The sequence below is a fragment of the Camelus dromedarius genome, chromosome 5 (assembly GCF_036321535.1).
Source record: "Camelus dromedarius isolate mCamDro1 chromosome 5, mCamDro1.pat, whole genome shotgun sequence".
NCBI lineage: Eukaryota > Metazoa > Chordata > Mammalia > Artiodactyla > Camelidae > Camelus > Camelus dromedarius.
The window spans coordinates 66,812,332-66,832,467 of NC_087440.1; the positions used below are offsets into that span (position 1 = coordinate 66,812,332).

A 20,136-nucleotide genomic window follows, 5' to 3' on the forward strand; every position below is an offset into this window, starting at 1 on the left:
AGAAACCAGAGTCCGCGTTAATCACAGGGAGACCACCAGACACAGAGCCCTCCTGCCATCCTCTCGTCCTCTCCTGCGGGCTCCACCCCATGGCAACCATGCGTGGACAGAGGGAGCCATCATTCTCCAACACCCATGATGCACCCATCTCTGTGCCGAGTATTTTACAGGCATTATCTTGAACCCTCACAACCACTTTACAAGGTGGGTACCATTGCCATCCCTGTTTACAGATGAGGAAACGGAGATACAGTATCATGAAATACATCTTCCAAGGACACTCAACTAAGAAGCTGGACCCAAACCCAGGCAGTCTGACTCAGGAGTCTTCTGTTACCATGACGCCACGTGGCCCACTCGCACCCTGCGCAGGAAGAGCTGTGGCATCACAGCTGACTCTTCTGAGGAGCGGCTGCTGGGGCTTCCTGTCTTCCAGGCACCCCTGGGCTCTAACCGCTCAGACCGCAGAGAATGGAGGTGCATGCTGGACTTGCACCAACTATGCCTGTGTCTGTTGGCAGTGTCTGGACAGTTTCCATGAACCTCTCCAAGTTACTTTATTTAAAGTTCCAAGAAAGCATGTCTTTGGGGCACAGAGATTTCCCCTTAATCCAGGAACTCGCTGCCACCTGTTGAGAATGGCTGACAGGCTGGGAGGTCACAGGGCACATGCACGTAGGTGCTCACACCATGTTCTGTGAACATGACCCGGGAAGGAGGAAGCAGCACACCAAACTCTTCTCACTCTGGGCCCTGAACCCTACGTTCCAGCGCCGAAGCTCTGCAGTGTGGGAGCCATCCTGGCTCTCCCAGGACAGCAGGTGAGGCAGCCACCTCGCCCACATGACGGTTCCAGCAATAAGGGTGCCCTGGTGGGAGCCAGTCTCCCTCAAAAGCGCAGAAATGCTCACTGACTACAGTGCTGTAAGCTAAGCCCAGGAACTCTGCCAGAGTGGGCAGCAAGCAAGCTCCCAGGACACATGGGAACCAAGCCTCCGTGCTCACAAGTCAGACGGTTCCAAAGGCCCTGTGCCGGCACATCCGCTCGTGGGCCAGACACTGAGCCACCTGAGATTCACAGCTATGGACACAGGATTTCAGGGAAGGGAGGAAGGTTCTCTCCGCTGTGTAGGTCTAAATGGGGAGAGCGGGAGTGGGGAGGCGGATTTTAGGGCAAGAGCCTAAGGCAGGTCCCTCAAGTCACACAACTGTACTCTCCTCCTGCCCCCAGACCCCGCCCCAGCAAATATCCCCTAAACTGTTACATAACGAAAGGACCTGGGCCACAGACCTCTCTGTCCTACGTGCTTCCCAAAAAGCCAGCATAAAGAGGGACTGCAAGCAACTACAGGGCTGGAAGCAGAAAAGTGCCAGCTGCTCCCCAGATCCAGTGGACTAAGCCTGCTTCCTCCACACCCTCTCCCCACTCCGCCAACACCCCTCTGAATGGGCCCAGGCCTCTGAATGTTTGGGCAGATTAAAAACCAAAAAACCAAAAAACCCAACTTTCTACATCTCATCTAATAACAAAAATCTTTCCAGATACTTCTGCGTCTCTCTCCCCTCCACTGCGGGCAGAGAACAGACTAAGACGCACTCAGACTGCCGGGGAAGTGGCGCCACAGGAACCCCCCATTCCCTCTGCAGCCGCGGCAACCATGCCGCCCTTAAACGGGAGATTCAGAGGGAGCCCTTCCCCTTACACCTCCAGTGGGGTTCAGCCCCGTCACCCCAGACCTGCAGGTGGCTGGGACAGGGTGCAGCAGGAAGAGGACAGCACTCTCACGTTGCTGTATGCATCCAGCCGAGCCTTCTCAGAGTCTCTGCTGGGAAGGGAAGGCAGAGAAGTTTCTCTTAGAGGAAACTGGTATTTAGAAGTAGAATGGCAGGATGAAGATGATCTTTAAAATACATTAGTCTGTCAGGGCTTAAGAGGGATGGCAGAAAGATGGAGGTGGGGCAAGAATCAGCCCAGGGCAGTCTGTCTAAATTGGAATGCCTTTAGACAGGGCAGGTCCAGCCCAGTTCTACCCAATCTCCACTACTCCCTGCTGCCTGGCAACCAGCTGATCTTATTCCAACAGGCTGGGCCCCTGAGGGTTTCTGAGTTAGAAATCCCTGGCCTAGGGGTCCTGCCCTGAGCAAAGAGGAGAGGGTGTAATCCTGGCAGCTAGTCATCCTGGCAGACGGCTACAGGCAATGAGTCTCAAGAACAGTGTCCTGAAATACTGGTACCCTGGGTATCTCCCAAGGATGTATTACTATTAACAAGTGAAGCAACAAATTTTTTCAGAATTTTTCAATTGAGATGAAATTCACATAACACAGAATGAACCATTTTGAAGTGAACAAATCAACAGCACATAGCACTCACAGTGTTGTACAACCACCACCTCTATCTAGTGCCAAAACATCTTCATCACCCCTCAAAAGGAAACGCCACATCCATTAAGCAATTATTCCCCGTCCTCCCCCTCTTTCCAGCCTCTGGCAACCACCAGTTGGCTTTCTATCTCTACCGATTTACCTGTTCTGGGTATTTCATGTAAATGGAATCATACAGTATGTGTCACATCTGGTTATTTCACTCCGCACAGTGATTCCAAGGTTCATCCACACTGTCGCTCATACCAGTACTCTATTCCTTTTTGAGACTGAATGATAGTCCATGGTATGTATATACCACAATGTATTTTCCCCTCTATCCACTGACAGACATTTGAGTTGTTTCCACCCGTTGGTTATCGTGCATCTGCTGCTGTGAACACGTGTGCACATACATCTGTTTGAGTACCTGTTTTCAGTTCCCTAGGATGTACAACCTGGGAGTGGAATTACTAGGTTATACGGTAATTCTACGTTGAAATTTTTGAGGAATCACCAAACTATTTTCCACAGCAGCTGAACAGCTTTACATTCCAATTTCTCCATAACCTCACCATACTTATTTTCCTTTTTCTTCTTTTTTTCTTCTTCTTATAGACATTTTAGTAGATGTGAAGTGGTATCTTCCTGTAGACTTGATTTGCATTTCCCTAAAGACTATAGAGTTGAGCATCTTTTCACTTGTTTGTTGGTCTTTGTATGAATCTCTGGAGTATGTCTGTCATCATTTTGCTGCCGAGTTATGAGTTCTTTCAAATATGTGATTTGCAAATATTTTCCCCTTTCTGTAGACTGTCTTTTTACTTACTCAATAATGGCCTTTGATGCACAAAAGTTTCTAATTTAGATGAAGTCCACTTTATTTTTCCTTTTGTTGCTCACACTTTTGATGTAATTTCAAAGAACTGCCAAATCCAAGTTCATGATGATTTGCCTCTGTTTTCTTCTAAGAGTATTATGGTTTCAGCTCTTATATTTAAGTCATTTTCCATTCTTAAATTTTGTATATCAAAATACGAGACAGGGGCCCAACATTATTCTTTTGCATGTGGATATCCAATTTGCCCTGTTTGTTAAAGGGGAAGGCTTTACTTTTTAAAACAGAATGGAGCACAGTTCTTTCCAGACATGTTCTCCAAGGTAGGAGAGAAAGGTTATATTCACAGTAGCTTGCTTATCTGTACCCACTGCCGTGAACCCATTCTAAGCTTCTACCACTAACAAAGAACTGCAGTGATAACAAACTATGATGATTTCCTTCTTAGAAAACTTAAGGATGTTGTATCAAAATCTGGGGAAGTCTATGAAAGTGTACTGTGTAGACCTCCCCTCTCATGTGGGGGTGAGGAGTGGAACAAATGCTGAAAAATAACAAACCCAAGTCAAGGGGGGCCTTGACAGGATAAGAAGAACAGAGAGGAAAAGATGCATTTGAACTAAAAAGCTAATGATTAACCAGATATAGGGGCTTCAGTGGAGAAGGAAGATATCTCCTGCCTTTCAGACATGGGTGACAAGTAGAATGGTGGTGCCCCTGATGGAGAAGTTAAGAGACAAAGCCCATTCAAGGAAGCCAAGTTCAGTCTGGGATATAACAAAAGTCAGTAAGGAACAGGGAAAAAAAAGGGCAGACTATCTATAAATCCCAGGCAGGACATTTTCCATGTGAGCCTGGGCAAGTTTCATAAACTCTGCATCTCTATTCCCGTTTCTATAAAATGGGGATAAAATTGAAAGGTGATCCAATAATGAAGCACCCAGCACAGTGCCTGACACACAGACGGGCACTCAGGACATTACAGCTGTCATTACTACTATTATGATTAAGTATCTTGTACGTAAATGGAAACCATGGGGCTCTTGAGAACCCTGGCAGTCCCTGACATATAATAACCATGTAGTAAATTTTTACTGTGTAAATAAATAGAATGGTTGATTAATTAATAATGAAAGCTGCCCATTACTGATCACTCACTACATGCAGGCATACCTCGTTTCATCACACTTCACTTTATTATGTTTTGCATATATTGCTTTTTTTTTTTAATACAAATTGAAGGTTTGTGGCAACCTCGTATTGAGCAAGTCTATTGGTGCTATTTTTCTAACAGCGTTTGCTCACTTCCTGTCTCTGTGTCACATCTGGTAATTCTCTTTTTCATTATTATTATGTTTGTTATGGTGATCTGTGATCAGCGATCCTTGATGTTACTGTCATAGTTGTTTTGGGGGGCCACAAACCATGCCCATGTAAGACGGTGAACTCAACTGGTAAACGTGTGTGTTCTGACTGCTCTGCTGACCTGTTCTCTCTCCTTCTCCTTGGGCTTCCCTATCCCGAGACACAGCAATATTGGAATTAGGCCAATTAATAACCTTAAAATGGCCTCTAAGTGTTCGAGCGAAATTCTCTCACTTTAAATCAAAAGCTAGAAATGATCCATCTTAGTGAGGAAGGCATGTCAAAAGCAGAGACAGGCCAAAAGCTAGGCCTTTTGTACCAGTTAGCCAAGTTGTGAACGCAAAGGAAAAGTTCTTGAAGGAAATTAAAAGTGCTCCTCCAGTGAACACACAAACAATAAGGCAAAACAGCCTTACTGCTGATATGGAGAGTTTCAGTGCTCTGGATAGAAGATCAAACAGCCACAACATTCCCTTAAGCCAAAGCCTAATCCAGAGCGAGGCCCTACTCTTCAAATCTATGAAGGCTGAGAGAGGTGAGGGAGCTGCAGAAAAACACTCTGAAGCAAGCAGTGGTTGGTTCATGAGGTTTAAGGAAAGAAGTCATCTCCATCACATAAAAGTGCAAGGTGAGCTAGCAAGTTTTGATGTAGAAGCTGCAAGTTATCCAGAAGGTCTGGCTAAGATCATTCATGAAAGGGCTACAGTAAACAGATTTTCAGTATAGATGAAACAGCCTTCTATTGGAAGAAGATGCCTTCTATTGGAAGAAGATGCCACCTAGGACTTTCGTAGCTAGAGAGAAGTCAATGCCTCATTTTAAAGCTTCAAAAGGCAGGCTAATTCCTTCGTTACGGGCTAATGCAGCTGGTGACTTGAAGTTGAAGCCAGTGCTCATTTACCACCACCAAAATCCTAGGGCCCTTAGGAATAATGCTAAAGCTACTCTGCCTGTGCTCTCTAAACAGAATATATATATTATATATATATATATAAATATATATATATATATTATATATAATATATAATATATACATATATAGAAAGCCTGGATGACAACACATCTGTTTATAACATGGTTTACTGAATATTTAAAACCCACTGTTGAGATCTACTGCTCAGAAAAAAGATTGCTTTCAAAATATTACTGCTCATTGACAATGTACCTGGTCACCCAAGAGCTCTGATGGAGATGTGCAATGAGATGAATGTTGTTTTCATGTTTATAACATAACATCCATTCTGCAGACCAAGGAGCAGCTTCAACTTTCAAGTCTTACTATTTAAGAAATACATTTCTTAAGGCTGTAGCTACCATAGATAGTGATTTCTCTGATGAATCTGAGCAGAGTCAATTAAAAACCTTCTGGAAAGGCTTCACCATTCCAGATGCCATTAAGAACATCCACAATGTTCAAAATATCAATGTTAACAGGAGTCTAAAAGAAGTTGGCTCCGATCCTCATGGATGACTTTAGACAGTTCAAGACTTGAATGGAGGAGGCAACTACAGATGTGGTGGAAACAGCAACTAGAATTAGAAGTGGAGCCTAAGGACATGGGTAGACTGCTGTGGTCTCATGACACGACTTTAGCAAATGAAGAGTTGCTTCTTAATGGATGAGCAAAGAAAGTGGTTTCTGGAGACGGAATCTACTCCTGGCAAAGACTGTTGAAATGACAAAAGATTCAGAATGTTACATAAACTCAGTTGATAAAGCAGCTGGAGGGTTTGATAGGACTGATTCCAATTTCAAAGGAGTTCTACTGTGGGTAAAATGCTACCAAAAAGCACTGCATGCTACAGACAAATCGTCTGTGAAAAGAAACATCAATTGATGTGGCAAACTTCATGGTTGTCTTATTCTGAGAAATTGCCACAGTCACCCCAACTTTCAGCAACCGCCACCCTGATCAGTCAGCAACCATCAACACTGACGCAAAACCCTCCACCAGCAAAAATATTACAATTCACTGAAGGCTCAGATGATGGTTAGCTTTTTTTTTAATCCATAAAGAATATTTAAATTAAGATACATTGTTTTTTAAAATGCAACGCTATGGCACACTCAGTAGACTACGATGTAGTGAATACATAACTTTTATATGTACTAGGAAACAAACAAACTCATGTGACTTGCTTTCCTGGGATACTCACTTGATTGCAGTGGTCTGGAACCAAACCCGCAATATCTCTAAGGTACCTGCCTCAAGTGGCGTGATGCTCTTTACATGATGTAGATAAAGGGCTTCACATATATCACCTTAGTTAATTAATCTTTAAATCAACCCTATGAAGCAGGCATAATTATTTTCCCATTTCACCCAGGCTGAAGCAGACACAGAAAGGTTAAGTCCATCGCTCAGTTAGTGAGGGATGGAGATGAGCTCCAAAGCCAGCCCTCTCTTGGCACACTGTGCCACCCAGAAGACAGAAAGGAACCCAGAAAGGAATCCTATACGTCTGTAAGGCTCAGCACCGGATCCCTAAAACTGTCAATAATTAACTAGTCTTCACTGCTCTCCATTCTTGTGACGAATTCCTTCAGCACCCAAAACTGGTACCACACAGTCTAACGTGATGTGTTTCTTTAAATCATTCTCAAGTGCTGCATGTATGTGTCTCATCATTTTCCTCCAGGATTCGAGCAGAGGACCAGGCTCTCTGAAAGAACTGACCCGTCACCGGTCACTTATTTCACTGAAGGCATATCTGTGCATCTTCTCAGACTATCCACTTCCCCATCCTATTGTTGCCGGGGGTCAGGGGGCATCCCTCCAACGTTATGCACTCTTGAGGCACTAAGGGGAGCTGGGTGGGTACCAGACAAGACAATGAGACTGGACAAAGAGGAAAACTTTAGCCAGGATTACTAGTGACCAACATAGCCTGCTGGTGTCAGGAGGGGCAGGGGGAACACAAGCTAGAGATTCTGCCCTTAAGGGCCCTCTACATGCTACATGGAAAGATACACAACAAAACTGAGTGTCAGGTCAGTTAAGGGCCCATGTTTTACGCCAACAGTAAGATAATCATTTTTCCAAACCCCAGTAACCCCATCACACTATTTCTAGATCAGGACACCACCTATATATCATTTACTTAATTTTTTCTTTATTTATTTTGGGGGAAGGTAATTAGGTTTATTTATTTTAATGGAGGGACTGGGGATTGAACTCAGGACCCTGTGTATGCCTAAGCACACACTCTCCCACTGAGCTATACCCTCCCCCTTCATATTTTTCTTTAAATTGACTTTTAAAAAATTACAAGAAGAAATTTTATGTCATTCTTATAAATGGAAAAAACAAATATTCTCCTAATATTAGGTCACCTACACAAATAAATGGAACAAAAACAAAAATAAAGGTGTATTCAACTTCAGGAGATCCTGCTACTAGTCAAAGTTCTGAGTCTAAGGCTTGCCGCCTCTGCTGGAAAGAAAAGACTGGAAGTGCTAGGGAGGAAGACAGGCAGAGTAGCACCAAAGTGAATCTTGGTGCTCCATGAGTGCAGGGGGGTTGAATGACTTCCTGTGGGATTCAGTGTTATTTAACATGGACCACCTAAAAGGACCTCACGGCCATCCACTGCAAGGTCAGCAGAGGGAGAAATGAGTCAGGCCAGGATGGCCACAAAGGGCTTCGTGAGTCTGACTGAGTGTCATTCTGCTGGAGGCCAGGCTTGGCATAACCAAGGAGGCTCTGCCAGGTGTCCTAGTGGTAAATTTAGCTTTGCTTGATGATTTATCATCTTGAGATTTCTTATTTACTATTCATCTCCATTAGCACAAGGGGCTCTGATTTGCCAAATCACGTTGGTGCCCAGGCTTCCACATCCCCAGGCCTTCATTTGGTCCAAATGATTCCACATCATCTCTCCCAGATCAAGCAACAGGTCTAATTCTGTTCTGAGGGCTGTGTTTTGTGGGCTGTGTTTTGCTAGATTTAGTCTTTTTTTTTAAAGTTTACTGTCAAGTATATATACACACACAAGAGTGTTTAAAACGCATGTCTGATTAAAAACAAAAAAAAAGATGAAACCCATGTGACCCCCCTCAGTCCCTTAGAAGCTCTATGCGCCCCTCCCCATCACATCCCTTGCCCTCTCCCCAGGCGTCTCACAATCTTGACTGCTGTTATTCATCCCTTTACTTCACTTTGTAACTTTACCACCTGTGTAGACATCCCTAAAGCAAGATATCGTTTAGTTTTGAAAAAGTGGGTGACAAGCACAAGTGTAGCTGTGTAACAAATTAACACAAATGTGGTGGCTTAAAACAACAGATACTTACTGTTTCCCAGATCTGAAGGCAAGAATTTGAGCCCAAAATCAAGCTGTCGGCCATGGTCATGCTACCTCCAAAGGCTGTAAGGAAGAGTCCTCCCTTGCCTCTTCCAGCTCCTGATGGTTGTTCCCTGGCTCAGGGCAGCATAACTCTAGTCTCTTCACTGGTCATCTGCCCTGTGTGTCTGTCTCTCGTCTTCCCATGGCATTCCCACCACTGTGTGTCTGTACCCAAATTTCCCTCTTCTAATAAAGACACCTGTCATTGAATGAGGATCAGTCCTCATCCCACAGGACCTCATCTTCACTTGAATACAAAGACCCTATTTCCAAATAAGGTCACAGTCACACGTTAGAACTTCAACGTATCATTTTTAGAGGACATAATTCTGCCCATAATACTGTGTAACAGTAAAAAAAAATGCCTTTTCTAGGTGAAGCCTTTCAAGGAAATGAGCTAAACACAGTGTCTGGTCATAGCCCCAGAGGGCTGACAAGGGGCCTTTCTAGGAAAGTCAGTAAGCAAGATCATATAGGAGTGCTTGAAAAACTGGACAGGTGACACAGCGGAGACATCTGGCAGCGGGGAACTGGGGGGAGAGGCGCAGATACTGGACATCCGTCAGGATATTGGTTGGGGGGTGGGCTCCCTATATTTTCTGTTTCTAAATTCACCTTGACCTACCTCTGGTCCTCAGGGTTGGCAAAAAAAAAAAAAAAAACCAATTCTGTCTATCTGGTCAACAGCACAAGGAGCTGCAACAGCATATGAGCAAGACAGCCGAGTACAGATAAGAATCCTGACCAGGCTCCCCCTGCTAGTCATTCACCAGGTTAAACAGATGGAACCCCGGGGCAGTAGGTGAGCTGGTGATGACAGCGCTGAGGTACACTACTGGATCTAAACTGCCTACCCTCGATGTCCGATGCTTGGCTGCTCTCCTGGGGGCTCCTCTCACACTCCTCCGGGGCCTCCCCTCACCCACCTCCTGTGTCCTGTACCCCACTTTCTCTCTTTGCGGCTTTCTCCTCTTACTTCGGTGATACACGTTTTCCAGCAGCTCCTTAGAAAGAATGCATGGAAGGTACTTTTTGTGTTGTTAGAAAATGTCTACTTTCCATCCCCATACTTGGCATAAAAATGACTGGAGATTTTCCTTCATCATTTTGACGGTATCATCTGTAAATTTCCTGCTTCCAGCATTGTCGTTAAGAAGCCCCAAACCATCTTGCTTCCGGATGCTCTGTGTGTGGGGTGTCTTTTTCTTTCGGGAAATTTTTAGTCTCTTCTTAATCCCGTGTTCTGAAATATCAGAGGGATGTGCCTTGGGTGGAAACTTAGTGAGGATTTTCAAATCTGAACACTCATGTTCTTCAGTCGTAGGGAATTTTCTTGAAGTATGTTACTGTTAATTTCCTCCCCCATGCTTCTCTGTTTTCTCTCTCTCCAGAACCTCTATCATTCAGGTATTAGGCTGTCTTTACTGGTCCTCCAATTGTATCTTTTCTCCTCTCCTTTTTCATCTTTGTTTCATTTTTATCTTCTTTCTGAGATGTCGTCACTTTGTCTTCTAACCCTTCTACTGGGCTTCTCATTTCCCTAACACCATTTTAATTTCTAAGAGAGCTCTTTATCATTCAATGAATTTTTTTTAATTGAATGGCAGGCGCAAACATAGTGGTGGAACAGCTGTTTTTGTAATACAGGTACAATATCCTTTCTTTTACCTGAGTGTATTACTAATGGTTCTTCTTAAATTTCTTTGTTGCCCCAGCTGCTTTTTTTATTTGTGCTTTGGTCTCTAATGCACTTTTGCTCCAAGTTAAAGTAATGCTTGACTTCATGATTAAGAACCAAATTGTGCTTATTTTTTAAAAAGGAAGTCCTATCTTTTAAAGGAACATACTAAAATATTTACCAAAAAAAAAAAAAAATTGCAAATTTCCTTCAAGAGAGCCAAGGGTGGGAAATGAGTGGGGTGACAGAAGCAACAAGATGAACCATGAGCTGGTCACTGTGGAAACTGGGTGAGTACTGGGGGTTCATTAGGCCATCCCTCCTTCCTGGTGTGTATGTTTTCCATAATAATAAGTCCGGGGCTGGGGTTAGGAGTGAGGGATCAAAAGCTGACAAGAACCTCTAAACACATAAGAGGGAGAGCCAGGTAAGCCTAGACAAGAATGTCTGAGGTCATCCTCTTGAGCTGGTCAATCCCAGGGAACAGGACTCTTCAAAACTGTAGGAGCACAAAGGTCTGGCTGCCCGTGTGCTGGGAATCAAGTAGGGGAAGGGCTGCCGTGGTCTCAGAGTACAGGTTTCAGCATGTGAACAGATCTTTCATGCCTCCGTTTTAAAAATAAAGTCCCCATACCCATTCCCTGTTCTTGGTGTCCCCCAGTCCAGGAACTGTTTTCCCTTCCAAAAGGAAAGGCAGTTATTTCCTCTGGAGTGGAGGAGGAATGCATTTCACATAACTGCTCCTTGACCTTTTCATTTTACCCGCCCTTCATTCACTCCAGTCCCAGAGGTACCTGGTGCTGCCAGTTCCTAGACTTTAAAGGAATCTGTGATATAAATTGATTGGTTCTTTGCTTTCCCCACTGTCAGCTTAAAATCATCTTTCTCAAATGTCCAAAGTCAGTTAATGGCTCATCCACCTGTCTTCTAGCTTCCCAAACTCTGCTGCTGTCTCCTGTTCTGCTGGCTGTGTGAGTTCCTGTTGTTTTAGCTGGGTTTGCAGGGAGAGCACAAGCAGGTGTAGTCATTGTATGTGTTCAATCTGCCATCCTAGCCCAGATCCTGCCTTTGGTTTTGTTTGTTTCTTGGGGGAGGAAGAAGGCAACTGGTATAGTCTGCAACCACAGGTATCCTGCAGGGGCTTCCAGCTTTCCCTGGCTTGGTTCTTCCATCTCTCCCAACATGCAAAACCTGTTCTCCTGCTTGCCCCTGAAAACTCAGAGTTCAACCACTGGATGTGTGCCACAGCATCCTCTCCCACCTGAACAGGAACAGTCTCTGAGCTGCAGCAAGGCAGAAAGGGAAAAGCTACCGACGAAGACCCAGAATGTCTGGGTGCTGGCTTCAGCGCTCGCTGTGTGATGTTCATCAGGCCCCCGGCTCGCACCTCTGACATTCTCAGAATCCGTAATTCCCTGAAAGCAGTGTTGGTCTTTCCTGGGGCCAGCCAAGCTCCACCACCCATCTGAACTGAAGAACAGCTACACTCAAGGGCAAAGAGGAGTTAGGCCAGATAATTCTACCCCAGAGAAAAGCTCCATTCATCAGACACAGCCAGACCTTGGGGCGCCTGAGTCAGCACTGGAGACATTTGCTTCCTGCAGCGCATTGTCTCCAGTGGAGGAAGGAAGCCCATCTCAGGCCCCAGCCCCACCCAGCAGCCCAGAGCACCAACGGGCCAACCACGACCACACAGCAGGCCCCCACGGTGCTGAATCAGCACGAGTCACGCAGAAAAGCATCGCTCATGGACCACTACCACGCAGTGAGGGCACAGCCCGCATCAAAACCCCAGCTTCTCCTGTCCCCTGGCCCTCAGCCCACTCTGTCCCTCCCAGGGTGGCCAAGAGAGGCCAGACAGACTTGCTTATTGAGGCAAATGATTCACCACCTAGACTGCTTGACTCTCCACCTCAGTAGAGGTGTGGTGCTGCCTGGAGACGGCAGAGAGGTGCTGGCAGCAGCGACGGCCCCAGCCGGGTTCAGCACTGTCAGCAGAGCTGCAGCAAGTTCACTGGCACAACTAGCAAACAAAACCGTGCTTCCTGACAAACATTCGGGCACAGGCAGCCAGAAATCCCTGTCGGAAGAACTACAGAAAGGGAGAGAGAACTGGGTCCTGGAGGACTTAGGATCCACCCCCTCTTGGTACAGGAGAGGAAACCAAAGTGAACGGATGTGTGTGATGCACTCCTGGCAGAGCCAGAGAACGCTCAGCACGATGAGTGACCTTTCCCTGTGACCCTGAGCCAGCGCAAAGCTGAGCTGTAATGGCCTCCCTTTCCATGCCTGCACCCTGAAGAGGTCCAGTAGGTGCTCAGTAAATGTTTGTCTTGGATAAATGAATGAATATAAACCATTTGTAAGGGTTTCTGATTAAGTCAGTCAAGGCAGTGGTCCCCAAACACCTGTTTGAGGGCTGGCTATATTGGATTCACCAAAGAATCTAAAGCAATGATTCCTAATCTTTTCAAACATGTCTTTCAGCTTAAAAAAAAATTGTGATGATGGTAGATGTGCTTTTAGTGTGTGCTGATTAAGAAGAAAACAGTAACCAGAGCTAATGTGTAACGGGGGCCTTAGGTTAGAGTGGGCTGTGCGCCGAGCTAAGTGATTTACGTCCATAATCTTATTTCATTCTCTCAGAGTTCTGGAAGGCACATCAGATGCAGAGAGTGAAATTCAGAGAGGCTGGCCCACAGGCAAAAAGAAGCAGAGTCAGGACATAACCCAGGTCTGAATAAAGTCACAATGAGGGCTCCAAACCACCCTGCTGCATTAAACACCCCCAACGAAAGATGCTTTTAAATGAATTTGTATTTTATTAACACAATGGCACCTACGCACATGTGAAAAACCAAGATATGAATATTTACACTTTCTTCAATGCATTTAGATTCAAAGACATCTAGCAGTAGCCCCCTCCCCAGGGGTCTGCGGCCCACCCCTGGGAACTGCTGAGCTCAGTGCCACCACGGGAAGCCCGTTGTGCAGAAGGCAGCAGGTTACTGCCCCGGAGGAAAGGACTGACCTGTCTGCCATCATCTCACATCCAAGCAGGTGTCCCAAGGCCTCCAACCCCAGAGGAGCAGATGGGAGAGCATCTCCAAGGAAGGGTTAACAGAGAAGGACAGAGCCAGCAGCATTTGTGAGAACCAGAAAACAAACTGAAAACACAGCAGAAACGAATCGCTGCATTAGCAATCCTGGCAACGTGTCACAAAAGGACTAACAAGGGATTAATGAGGGGAAAAGAGCCTAAAATCTGTGACCCAGACTGCCGAGTCACCCTTCAGTGGTCGCTCTCCCCTCCTCCCACAGTAACAGTACCTTCCCTTTCAAATGGGCACCTGGCCACGGACAACATTAACCACATTTCTCAGGCTCATTGTCCCAAGGAACAGCCAGGTGACAAGAAAACATCATGGGGCTGCCTTCTGTAACCTGCCTTAAAAGATGTCAGCTCAGGGTCTTTGGCCCTTCTTCATCCCTTCCTACACTGTGCTGCCTAGAACATGAATGTGATGGCTGGAGATCTAGCTACCATCTTGGGCCAAGAGGAGAAGATCACACCCAAAAGCTGGCAGAGCTGTGCACGGGAAGCAGGGCAGGGCTCATGGAGCAGAGATGCCATGCCAACCTTGGACTGTCTCCCATCAGGCTTTTACATACAAAAGAAACAGACTTCTTTCAGCCAGTTATTCTGGGTGTCTGTTTCTCATTGTTAATCTAACTAATACAAAGTTCAGTTCCACTACTACAAAATCTCTTTATAGTGAAACAGAAATAGACACATTAAAATTGAAAATTTAAACCAAAAGCCACATTTCAGGCAATAAAATCTCCATTTGATATAACCAAAGACTTGGACGGTCTCTCCAAGCTGCTATAAAATGAATCAACTTGAAATGTGTTTCTTTCAGCTGCATGATTTTGTTTTGTTTTTTTTTTAAGTAGAATGTCATGTTCTATAATAAGTGTTGACTTAAATCCATCCCCCCAAAAGCCCACATGTATAGAGCGCCCATATGCATTGTGCTAAGTACAGGGTGTTCAAATATAAATTAAACCAGTACCTCCCCTCAAGAAGATCACTAGCCAGGAGGAAGATTCGGGAGTAAGAAAGGATAGAGCAGGGGAGCTTTGTTTTTTTATATGATTTTTTATATAATTTGGCTTCTTAAACTAGATTCTGTACATGTGTTACTTTAAAATTATATATTGAAAAGATGTGGTAGGCAATTTAATAATACACGTGACTATATTATAATAAAATATTAGTCTACAAAAATACATAGTTTGATCATATTTCTTTTTGTTAAGAACATGTTGTCTATCTATCTATCACATAGAAAATCTCCTGAGGGATGCTTTGCTAAAGGTAAATGCTAACAGTAGTTGTCTCTGGGTTGAGGGGAAGGTGTTGACAGGCAGAACCCTCCTGCACCAGGTCTGACACCACTTGAGAAGTTGTGAGTTTTGCTTTGGGCCATGCAGGCTGAACCCTGCAAATTCAATACCACAATCTTCTTTACGTCGCAGCCCCCTAGATGGTGTATCTAGGCAAACCGTCGGTGAGGTCAGTGGGAGAGCTGGGAAGAGAACGCTTAAATGTTCAAAAGTGTGAAAATAAGAACTAACAAAGCAGAGAAATCCTAAGATTTTGAAGTTCTGCTATCACCACTGGACCTTCATCCTCAAGACTGTGTGTATCTTGTGCTGAGCAGTAGCAGGCAGGCCCAATAGGTTGTTTAGCAGAGCCCAAAACAAAACGTTCTCAGCAAGGAGGGTATAGCTCAAGTGGTAGAGCGCATGCTTAGCATGCATGAGGTCCTGGGTTCAATCCCCAGTGCCTCCTCTAAGAATAAATTAGACCTAACTACCTCCCCTCACCAAAAAAGTTAATAAAATAAATAAAGTTTATTTAAACAAACAAACGAAAAAAGTTCTTGCTCCAGGATCTCCACTTGGACTTACAGAATCCTCTCTGGTCAGCCTTTGAGTGACTAGGCTGTAAGAACTATGAAACACACCTGGCTGACCCACCTCTACCTTCCCACCCCTCTCCAGGCCCTCTCCAGGGGTGCTGGCCTGGTGCCTATCTCACCATTCCTTTCACAGGGGAATGTTCAGTTCCTGTCCCCACCCACCAAGTCACCATCCACGTCTCTTTCTCCTTTTCTATAATGTGTGCCCTACCCAGTGATTCATCTCCAGACCAGCAGAAAGGCCCTCCAGAGAGTGGTAAGAAAGGCCAAGGCTCATGTCTCAGAAACACAAAGAATAAGTACCAACTCTGAAACTCTGGACCCGAGCTGCACCATCCACCAACCACTGTCCACCAACACTGAAGCATTACTCACTGCTCATTCACCCCAGGAAGGACCATTTTTCACATTAAAAAATGGACAGAAAGGTTATTTCAGAGAGGAAGATTCTCCTTGTTCCTTCACAGTCTAGGGGTCAGAAAGTCTCCCCCTATATGACCAACCTGGTGCTATTCAAAGTAGTCAGGGGACACCGGGTAGAGTTCTGACGTCCATGGAGCAGCCCCTCACTGGAGGGTCAGAGGCCCCAGCAAGTCGACTCTTGAGATGCTGGGCTTGACTTCAGACCATAGGGTCCGACCCTGACTAACTGCAGTGTCCACGCTCCTCTCCGGGAAGGAGGCACCAACCAGCACGGGCGGAAAGGGAAGAGAGGTCAGCTAAGGCCGCTCAAACACTAGCAACATCCAGGGTCACAGCTACAACCAGGAGCTCATCCAGGCTGTCACTCTAAGACATCAAGACTCCTCCCCACTCACACCTGCCTGAGAACCCCACTTACTTGGGCCAGAAAAAGATACCTGGTCAACTAATCTTCGACAAAGGAGGCAAGAATATACAATGGAATAGAGACCGTCTCTTCAGCAAATGGTGTTGGGAAAACTGGACAGCAGCATGTAAATCAATGAAGCTAGAACACTCCCTTACACCATACACAAAAATAAACTCCAAATGGATCAAAGACAAACATAAGACAAGATACGATAAACCTCTTAGAAGAAAATATAGGCAAAACATTACCTGACGTACATCTCAAAAACGTTCTCCTAGGGCAGTCTACGCAAGCAATAGAAATAAAAGCAAGAATAAACAAATGGGACCTAATTAAACTTACAAGCTTCTGCACAGCAAAGGAAACCATAAGTAAAACAAAACGACAACCTACAGAATAGGAGGAAATTTTTGCAAATGAAACCGACAAAGGCTTGACCTCCAGGGTATATAAGCAGCTCATACGACTTAATCAGAAAAAGATACCAACTGCTTTGGTTATTGGAAAAAGTCAGCAGACATCTAGACAGGTAAAGGGGAGAGGAAGAGAGGGATGGAGGGGTGATCCCATCAAGGAAAACAGGATGGCATTCCCCCTCATTCTCATCTCTGTGCCATTCATCACACAGGTGCTATCTCATTTTAAAACCTCATGAAACAACAAGGTCCTGCTGCATAGCACAGGGGACTATATTCAGTATCTTGTAATAGCCTATAATGAATAAGAATGTGTGTGTGTGTGTGTGTGTGTGTGTGTGTGTGTGTGACTGAATCACCGTGCTATATACAAGAAACGAACACAACACTGTGAATCAACTATACTTTAATAAAATAAACAAACAAACCAACCCTCATGAACGGGTCGTGTTTTCATCTGTTTATGGATGAAGCAGTGATGGCTGAGTCAAGTGAGGATCTGCCTGGATGTTACACAGCCAGGAAGTGGCAAAGCCAGGAGGACTGGCTTCAGCTGCCATGCCCTTCCTGACAATCTGATTCTACCCCACCTCATTTGAGCACATGCTGTGGTCCTCCACACTGGAAATAAGAGGTGTAGAAAGGAGGAAACTCCTCGGAGGAAGATCATGAAATAGATGTCTGCTCCTGGAGCTGTAAAGAAGGGACAGGGCTTAGTCTAAGGGAAAGAATCAGAAGGCCACTGTCAGCAGGGGGAGTAATGTGATTCCAGGACAAAAGGGGAGAAAACCCTGGGGCATCCAAGAAATAGGAACCTTCATGAGGGGAAAAAGGAAAAGCCAGAGCACTGGGCAGGGCAGGACTGCACGACTGCAGGCCCCACAGTGGAGCTTGGAAGCTACCCTGGGGTCATAGGCAGTTTTTAAGGAGGGAAGTGATGTGACCAGATGTGTATTTTGGCAAAACCACCATGGTTACAGTGAGACACACTGAGCTGAAGAAGCAAGAGACTGGCAGGAAGGACCCAAGAAGTAACCTATTACAGCTGTCCAGGGAAGGTGGTGAGAAAGGCCTAAGGTACTGGGGATGCGGGTGGGGATGGTGGGAGGTGAGACGGAGTGATTAATTACATGGGGAGAAGGAGTGGCCGCTGAGTCCTAGGAAACCTCTCTGGCTTTGCATCACTCACTTGCTCGCGCTGGGAACCTGTATGTCATCGATCCTACGGATAGGTACAAGCATTCAGGGAGTACAGGGGGCTTTTCTTTTAGAGGTCCCCTTCCTCCACCTCTGCACCAGTATCCACCCACCCACTCTTCCCTTCCAACAAGGACTGAAGCTTCCCGTGCCCCTCCAGGCTCTCCGCCACCATCTAGGAACACGGTTCCTTTGTTTCCAGTTACGGCCACCAGCTCACATGTTACAAACTGCTGCTGTGTGGACCATGTGTAGTTCCACTGCCCTGATGTGCTGAGACCAGACACTATTTGCCAGAGCAGCTCAGGCCTGCACTGATCTGGCACAAAAGACAGGCCCCAGATGCCAGTGCCCGTGCTTCAGGGTGTCAGCCCAGGACGTGCAGCCGAGAGTTCAGGGAACAGCCCAGGCTAAGAAAGAGGCCAGAGGGGACAGATCTGAGATATGAGCATCCCAGGGCTGGCCAGCGTGTTGCTCTGGAGAGGCAGTCCTCAGGCAGGCACCCGGGCCTCAACCACAGTAGAGACAGGCTGGAGAGTCAACAGCACTGCGATACAGAGGCTGTGGCTCAAACCCCAAGAGTGTCCAGGGCTCCAGGCTGTTCCCAACTCTGGCTGGCCGTGTCATGACTATGTGCCATGGGGAATAAGGAAAAATCAGATGTATGCGTCTGGACTAGCACTTGAGAAACAGCTCAAAGCACCAGCCTTCCCCGTAATGTGCCCATGTCTGCGCCGGCCACATGATTCAACAGCAAGGGGGTGGGTTTCTGCTGGCTCTGGGGGCTGGAGGGTAGAAGGGCACGTGGTAGGGAACTACTCTACTTAGAGACTAACAATGGCTGATCTCAGGTAGGCACTGCAATGCATCAGCCTATTCCAAGCTATTTTTCAATGACCCCTTGAGCAGCCCCTGCTTTCCACAAGATCTTCCCTTTCAGCTCTTCTTTGGATGCTGTAGCCCCTTCCCACCTCTGTCACACTGCTGAGGAAAAGTTTTGTTACAGCCATGCTTCCTGTGGTTAAAACAGCAAAGCCGGTGCCACCTCCCCAGTTAAACCCCACAGTGTGTATTTGCAGGACACCTCGCTCTTGCTGACATCCTAAAATATGGCCACTTCAAAAGACGTCTACCTGAGCACCTATGGCCATTGCCATCTTGCACAAATTAAGCCTGGATAACACAGCTGGGACTCCAGCCCTGAGCTCGGCCAGACACAGATGGCACCAGCGGGAGACAGAAAGCTAGTGGCAGGGCTCCTGTGAGGCCACTTGCCCTATTAAAGAACATCTTCAACCCCCGCCTGCCCTGAATAGCCCCACCATCCTGGCTCAGAGTGACTGAGAACAGCTGCCTCGGAAGCATCCAGCTCCAAACTAGATAAAAATCATCAAGAAAGAGTCCGCCTTGAGGCCACTGATGATTTTTGTCAACAAAGGGTCATTCTTCTTTGCTGGCATGTAGACATGGGAGCCGCTGCACCATAGGCTCCCCGGAACCTCGTGTCCCCCACCTCTGCATCAGAGTTCCCATGGCAGGTACGACAAACTGCATTTTCAAAATGGCACAACCTCTCCCACCTTGTGTGCTTCCCTCAATGGGACCCTGATGCTCCCCCCACTGGAAGGTGGGTCTCCATCCCCTGCCCTGAATCCAGGCAGGCCTGAGACTCACTTCTCTGCTAGGAGGCAGTGGAGGTGACACTGCATGACTTCGAAGGCAGAACAGAAGTGATGATGCAGCTTGCTCACGGGAACACCTGTGCCTGAAGCCTTGAGCCCCCACGTATGAAGGCCAAGAGCCCTGATGCAGCCTCGCCCACGGAGGAGTTACACACGGGCAACCCTGCCAGCCACCCCAGCCCTCACAACCTCCCAGCCCAGGCACCGGACGTGCACACGAACAAGCCTTTCAGGTGATTCCTGCCTTCACCTGCGGCCTTACCCAGAGCCTCAAATCTTTCCCCTTGAGGCTCCAGACACTGAGAAGCAGGAGCAAGCCATTCTTCCAGGGCCCTTTCCAACTCCTGATCCCAGATCTCCACAAACACAACGAAACGGTCCCTGTTTGGGGTAGTTTGTTCAGAAACAACAGGAATGGAAGCAGTTGGT

General features: G+C 46.4%; 1 protein-coding gene across 9 annotated transcripts in view; it reads right to left on the bottom strand.

Moving 5' to 3' along the window:
- The window catches only part of MAP3K9 (mitogen-activated protein kinase kinase kinase 9), a 90,997-nt gene that overhangs the window by 46,725 nt on the left and 24,136 nt on the right, over window positions 1–20,136 (bottom strand). The gene's annotated exons all lie outside the window — the stretch shown is intronic.